Source organism: Dipteris shenzhenensis, chromosome 18, assembly GCF_047967505.1.
Source record: "Dipteris shenzhenensis isolate YYH24624 ecotype China chromosome 18, Dip_SZ_1.0, whole genome shotgun sequence".
In the NCBI taxonomy this organism is placed as follows: domain Eukaryota; kingdom Viridiplantae; phylum Streptophyta; class Polypodiopsida; order Gleicheniales; family Dipteridaceae; genus Dipteris; species Dipteris shenzhenensis.
Window position 1 is genome coordinate 14,431,430 of NC_141613.1, and position 8,289 is coordinate 14,439,718.

Consider the following 8,289-nt stretch of genomic DNA (forward strand, 5'->3'; position numbering starts at 1 on the left):
CATTCTTTGGAAGTTCATGTTCAGGTACACAATATCTTCGACTGGATGTTGGCCAATTCATATTCTATTCAATACTTGCGATAACTGTGTGTTTGATTATCACATTGGCTTTGTTAACTCATAATATTGAATGTTGTTTCTCCTCACAAAAGGGAACATTGTTGTTGTTGTAGGTATGTTAGAGAATATCCATGCGTCCTTTGTAGGGCTTGCTTGGCATAAGTCACCACATAACAGAATGTCCACCCCACCAAACACTTAGATGTGGTTATGTTTAATTTCCCTCGTGCGCATGTCTACAGCTACGAATGTATTTTGGCCTATCAAAGACACATCATCGAAAACTATTAGATCCAAGTTCTTGTATAGTGCTTCAAGTTGTTGTTCATGTCCCTCCTCCCACAAAATATAAGATATATAACTTGAAAAATATGCGAGATTTTAAGATTTGTGCATATTTTTCATAATATGTGAGGCCCAAGGGGGGGGGGGGGTGTCTTTTGGATGAGGGGGGGTAAAACAAAAAATACACTAAAATATGAAAACCCATCTCCTTTCAAATCAATGTAACTTTTTCATGTGTTACCCAAATTTCAAGGTGTAAAGACATATTTGAAGCTCTTTTAGCATAGAACACAACCATATTAGTTTAAATCATTTCTACTCATGGCATATTGTTAAATTCATCTCATACTCAAGATTTTGATAAGTTTATTTAATAAAGATAATTGATGCCCCATGGTCTTCTAGTGGGGGGATGGCTTCAATTGGCCACTACATCAACAGAGTGGTGGCTCAACACATTTTGGTCTTCCATCGACAATTATTGCTAGAATATTATGAAGTTCAGGGTCCTTAGTTGGATGCTGAAGATAAGGGCCATCCACTACTGCGGATCGTGTTGTTTTGGTTAGGCATAGTGTAGCTTTATTTTTGTTTTCAGACACAAAATCCGATCCTCTCCATAGCATCATAGCTATTGCAAGGCTAGCTGGCGTTACAGATCCCCAAGTATATGTATGAAATTATGAAACCCTCTCTTCTTCAACAAGCAAAAAAGGAATCTAAACCAAGCAAGAAGAAGCATAGACTAGAGTTAAAGTGGGTGCTCTTTGTAATACCACTCTATGCCAATAAAGAATACAATTTTCAAATTATTTTCTTGTTTGTTACGGAACATTATTTCCTTTTGCATGTTAAGTAATTGAGTATTATTTCCTTTCATGTTCCATTAAGATTTGATGTTTATTATTTCATTTTGCATGGAAGTAAATTGTAGATTGCAAATACAATGAAAATAAATTTGAGATTACACATACAAAGACAATGCAAAAAAAGACACTTTATTATATTGAAAAGAGGCTGATACAAGAATGATGCCCAAAGGTAGAGTACATGAACTCTAACTATCGCCCAAGGCATATATACAAAATCCCTAAGTGCCCTTGGGCTTCCTAAGATGAACAATAAGCTGCATGTCTTTGGTGGTCACAATGACCCTCTTCCAATGGGTTGCAGCAAGTTGGGTGTCATCCATGAGGTCTACTAGGTAGAGGCCTCAGCTACATGCTACATGGCTAGCAAGGCATCTCTGGAAATAAGCCATGGATCCAACTCCATGCAAGTAATACTGGGACATGGGGCTCTTGTTGAGGTCCTGCATGACCTCGCGTACCACCCTTTCAAAGCTTGCCATCGGGATGAGCAGATCGATAGATTTTTGAAACTTTTTGATTTCCTGAAGTGCCATAGTCCCCGACTTGAACCTGTAGCACCTCACTAGAGGAGGGCCTCTTTGCCCTTGATGTGGGGGGCCTCTTTGCCCTGGGGTGTCCTCTCCCCCGTGGGCATGGACGTTGATTCTTTGCTCTTGATTTGGTCCTTTGTTTTGTCCTTCACTGTTGCTCTTCCTCATGCTCCTCCTCTGTGCTCTCTGAGTCATCAGCCTCTACATCGTGACCCTCCTATGCCTTCCTCTATCCCTATGTCTGCGGGCCCCTTGCTCCCACTCTATCCTCTAGAATGGCAGTTTCTGCCTTTGATGGGGATCATCGGGGGGAGAGGAGGGGGGCTATCACTCTTTTTCTCTGAGTCTAGAGATGGGTCTTGCTGTGCCAATCCCCTTGGTGCCTTGATCTTGGGCTTGGCCATGGAGGATGGAGAGAGTGTGCAAGAGAAAGGGTGAGGGTGTCAGAGAAAGGGTGGAAATGTTAGGGGAAAGTGGGAGGTGGTGTTGGAGTGGAGAGCTCTTTAAACAATGAAATGAAAATGAGGGCCCATTATTTTATATAGGGCCCAAAACCCTAATTTTTAAAAATACTTGTTTTTAATAAAAACTAAAAAAAATTTAGTTGGCTTTACAACAAATCACATAATTAAAATTACAAAGAAATTCTAAAACTTATGCATAGGCATCCACATTGGAAGAGTCTACACCATCATTTTCATTTGTGTCCACCCATATGTGCCCTTGTTTATGACAGATTGCATGCCGCCTTGCATGATTTTGTCTTGCATTTGATGAGTTGTATATTCTTCTTGAGTGGACCACACTCCGATGCCTCCATAATTCCATGCCATGTATGGTGCATGAGCATATAAAATGTGCTACCAAATAGAAAAACAAATTAGTAATTATAGGACCATTCAATATGCACATCGCAAAGTCCAAGTTAGAGATAACCATGTACTGTGTGAAATTATTCTTTCCCCAAGCTATCTCCATATTCCGGCTAAAGTCATTCACAACATTGATGAAACACTATGCATCATCATCTTCGAATCTTTTCTTTTGTAGTAAAGGTACCAAGCAGTCAAGAGCCAACCACATTCGATCCTTTTCCAATCTTTTTTGTCCCTTCCCCCCTTGTTCACAACAGGCATTGTGTAACTTTCTCCATACATCAAACTCATTAGCACGTTTGAGCTTGTCATTCTTCTTCTTTGAAGAAAGGGATTTTAAAACCTTGACACCACCAAAGCTTTGGCTTACAAGGAGCATTGCCTGTTTTTCCAGATCTTTTCTCATCTTTACTTGCCCACAGTGTAGTCCCATATTTGAAAGGATCTTTTCAAAACCAACTTTTCAATCATTCTCACAATAGCATGAAGTGCACAAATGTGTACTCGCTCAAGAGGAATTTCAAGGATTGGGATACATTATGGATCTTTCCCTAGAGCATCCCTATCTAGTGCCCTCGCAGTGCCTTAATTTGATCTATCTCTGCAAGTTTAGAGGCCCATTGCTTTTGATTCTTTTTACAACCCTTTGCAGGTACTCTTGTTTATGTGCACAATGGAAGAGGATGGCTTGTATTTGCTCCATGTGCCACATTAAACATAAATTTAATAGTCTTGAGGTCAGCTGCTAGATGACATTCTACGTGGTAGGATCCATAGCCCTGAAATTAAAGCAGCTTACCATTGTTATGACAAGTCTCTCAGAAAATAGGCTAGTGTAATTTGAAGTTAGTAGCAGTAAGTGTAGTGCTAAGTGTATGGTTGCTCCTCCCACATTAAATGCCGCTCTACCTATGTATGCTAGCACCAACACTCTTGGTAAGTCAACATCACTAGTTTGTTTGTGGTTGTAATATCATTGATGACAAGCAATGTAAACGTGTTCCCACTTCTTACATTTCCTATTAAGAATAGCATAACCTATTTGTCATCTTCTGTTTGTTTCTGTAGCATTAGGTCTTCTACCAGAAGCCTTTGTTCATTAGTCAATTGTCTCATCTTCAAATAGTATTCATGATTTGGCTTAGTTGTGTGTGTTATTTTTTCATGTTGTCCCACATTTTTCTTTGTTCGTGCAAGTTCACATTCTACTGCGAGGTTGTATCCCTCATGTGTCTGGTTTTTGTTAGAATCACCTGACATTGAACCATCGACTACAAGGATTCATTATGTCACAATGTGTTCGATGAATGTTTTTGTGAAAATTTGTTGTTTTGATGTATTAGTAGTTTGTCGTGTTTGTACTTGTTGTGCCATGTTGGGAACTAAGGTGATAGTTTGTGTTATGATTCATTAAAAGGAAGATACAACAAGCATAGCTCTCTGTAATGGTTTTTGGGTCTTTGTGCATGATGTAGTTGTTGAATCAGATAATCTTTTGTCTTTTCCTTTTTCATGAACCTGTGTAGTTACTATTGTATTGAGCCACATATTCTGCGAGGTAGATGCTATGCATGTTGATTGGCCTCTTGCAGTACTTTTTCACATGATCATCAAAGAAAACGTCCGAACTCTCTGGGTCCATACACTATAGTTGGTGACAGCATTTTAGTAGAAGTGTTCTTTCCTCTGGGATGCTAGTATTAATAATTTATTGTGCTACTTGTTAATGGAAGAGATCGCGCAATGTATACAACTTGCTGAGCACTTATGTGTTGTGTATTTAAAATTTCATTCCCAACTTTGCATACTCTCTCGCTTGCAATAGCATTTGAGTCTAGGCACAATGTCATTGCCTGTTTTATCGTGCTTCTGTAGTTGCTTTGTCTACTTTTGTCATGTATGGCGTGCAGTACGATGTAGCTCCATATGAGTTTAATACATATTGCACATTTGTATTTGCACCCCACAACTCTGATACTTTCTTGTTGAAGTTGTTCCTATCTCTCCACCCGAGATCACACCACCTCACCTTTGTTTGAGCTCTGGGTCAGACTTCGTCTACATGATATCTGCTTTCCCGCTAATTAGTTTTCCACACCTCAATTAGACTTTGAGGTTTTGAGCATTATATGGAATTATGTTTAACCATTACTATGATGACATGTGGCTTCTTCTCCTTTTAGATTTCTAAAACTTGCTCTAGGCTGGTGGTCATGTAACAAGGTGAAAAATTGTAGGGCTTGCCAAGGGGTGGCTTAGAGAGCTTCCCCACAAGCAAGCAACTCAAAAATACTCTGAGGGCTATGGGATTGGCTGTATAGCTTGCAAAAAGTGCACTAAGCTGCATTATAGAAATGCTCAAACCTCCATGAGGCTTAATGGGGCTGCATTTCTAGAAATGCAAACTGGGCAGGGGCTTGCTCCCACCAGTGCACGGAGGTCCTCTTAGAGGCCGCCCCCATAGACACCCACACTAGATTCAGTGAGTTGCCTCTGCATGGAGTGAACGGAGCGGTCAAGTGAAATTGTAGGAGGGGTCCATGTCCCCATACCTTGTGTGAAAATGTAGTAGATTCCTTTAGTAGGTTTGGTGGCACCACCCTCCAAAATTATCTTCCTAAAATTAGTGTTGATAGTTGGTCCCAAGAGGATGCACTTTGGTGGTCCATGTTTGTCTAGATATGGTCAAATGTTGATCCGTGGATGGCCATTGGGCCAAATTGTTTATTTGCAGGAGATGCGCTAAAGAGTGTCAATGAGTGCCCAAAAGCGGGTGTAGCAATGTGATAGTCGACATTGAGGTCGCCTTGGATCGATGTTGTCAAATGTTTGCAAAAGCTCCTTGAGGTGTCACACAAAGTCTAGGATGTTTGTTTTAAGGGGCTTTGTACATTCTAATGATATACATTTTGGCGAATGTGTTATTTGCAAAGGTGGCACTTATTAGCTCAATCGCTTTTGTTTGTACAAGAGTGAGAGGCCATAGTTGTCGAAGCAGGATTGGTTTTTGAACAAAGGTAGCAAAGAATTCATTGTATTCTTATTCTTTATGTCTTAGAGGCATAGGATGTAACAGTAAGAAGATTCTTGTCCTCAAGGATGTCATGCTAGTGTGCTTGGAAAGAGATAGTGTTAAGAGACTTGAGAATTGTATGGGTTTGGCTAAATTCGAGGATGTCCTGTTGCAAGCATTGGCTCTAACTATTGTTTGCAACCTTGATATGTCACTTAGGACAATGTTCCACATTGATGTGCTTCTTTTCTATTTTTCTTAGTAGGAATAGATTGTCTCAACATGTGTATGTTAGGCCGTGGGATTCCACCTTCTGCAGGTGGAACACAATGTAGTAGCTAATTGCACTTCAAAGATAAAAAGAAGGCACCAAGACCAATTGTACAAATGGAGTCGAGAACATCGTAATACAAGTCCAATGATGTTCATCAAGATTAGTCTAAGAGATTAATATAAGCAAAGAAGCATACCATCGACGTGCATAGTCCAAAGAGAGAAATAGAGAGAATAATATCTAGAATTTAAGAAAATACAAGAAGAATGCCTACTCATTGCAAAATGAAAATCCAACAATAGCATTCCAAAATGTCCCATGACATAAAGCACCCTACCCAAAATGTCCATGCTGCATGTTGGGAGCTTCAAAGGAGCTTCTAGACTTTTTGAATATAAAAACACCTTTTGTATGGGTCAACGTTTGCTCAGGTGTAGCTAATTGCAGAACTATTTTCAAGGCCATTTTGGGGCCGTAACATGACGCATTCTGCGTGAGATTTTGAATTTTATGTGGAATTGCACTCTCTTTGGAAAATTTTTTGACATCATGATGCTGCACTGGCATAATAATGAGACGCAATCTATTTATTTTGAACACTACAGAGCTCGGCACACGACAGCTGTGCACTACATCGTGCATCTCTGCACTACTTCGCATAGCGCAATCTTTGGCCTGACCACCTATCATCGTGTAGCCTTTTACCATAGCTTTGCCATCTGTCATTGGGCCGTGCGCCCATGCAGATCATTAAAATTAAAGGTTGCCTTGGAGAGACCACTACGTTGGTTCTTAGCGTAATAATGAGATGCAATCTACCATTATGAACACCGCCGTAGCGTAGTCTCTAGCCTGCTGACCACCTATCATCACATAGCCTTTAGCCACAGCTTTGCCACCTACCACTAGGAAGTGCACTCATGTAGATCATAGGTTGGCTTGGAGAGACCACCGCACTGGTTTTTGGCTTAATAATGAGACGCAATCTATCATTTTGAATATCGCCTCCGCGCAGCCTCTGGCCTTGACGACCTGTCATCACTTAGAATTCAAGGTTGTCTTGGAGCAACCACTGCACTAGTTCTTGGAGTTATAGCTCCATTACCTAATTTTACATATTACAAGAGGAGGTCTATGCCGATGACTACACTCGCAAATAGAAGGAGATATATGACAGCCATCGCGTTGGTTCTTGGAGTTGTATATTTGTGTACCAAAGAAAATGTATTTCCTTATGCAACCAAGGAAAATGCAATTGGCGATATAGCCCTTGAAGGGTCCCCTTTAGGGACAAGGGCCATGTAGGCATGCCATATCTATCCTGTGGCATCCTGGATATTGTATAATGCATGTCGATATGGCCCTTGCCCCTACAGAGATATCGTCAATTGCAGTTTCTAAAAGTTTAATTGTATTTTTCTAGATGTATCTCCATGCAACCACAATGGTCGGTTGGTTGAGCTATTTTAGTGCTATTTTGGTCCTAAACCAAGGAAATTGTAGTCCTTGTTTACTAGTATTTTAATCCTTGCTGCAATAAATCCTAAATGAGGGCAAAAGTATTCCAACCCACCATGATGACTGGAGGCCCAGTGATGCCATCCAGATAATCAACTATAATTCATCGAGTGAAAATTGAGCATAAGAGATTACAATGTACATATACATCCAATAACATGTTATATAAAAATTAACAACTACGGAGTAAAAATTGAACAGAGGATCTTACATTTATAAAAACTCAACTATTGCTGAGAGCCTTAAAGGCCAAAAGATTACATCTAGCAACCATAACCATTCAAATATAAAAGTTAACAACAGTGCATACTGAGAGCCTTAAATTGAACAAAAAGAAGTTACATAAATGTAAGAAAAATTCAGCAATTGCTGAGTGCCTTAGAGACCAAAACATTACATCCAGCGAGCCAAAAGATCATTGAGAGCCTTAGAGGCCAAAAGATTCCATCCAACCATTGTTGAGTGGTTATGAGCCTCATTGAGTAAAGAAATTTGTACAACTTAGTATTACCACCAACCCAGCTTGCTACATTAAATTTTTTTAGGGAGCAATGGAGGAGACGATGGAAAGGCCGAAGACCATGCACTTTGCCAGGACTTAGATTACGGCCCCCCCAACAAGTCGAGAGTACTCTGATGTGAAAATCATGAGGCCTTCGTCGATGCATAAGGGGAACCCATATAGCACAGCCATAAAGAGGCCAAAGGTGAGCATGCCATCTAAGGTGGTGACATGCAAATATGGGGGGAATCGACCATGGAAACGAAGGGTGTCCACTAGAGCTAGCATTTACTCCAGGTGAGTGCAACGGAATCACCTTATATGAGAAGGCAAATAACATTGGGAGCACATGGCATCAGT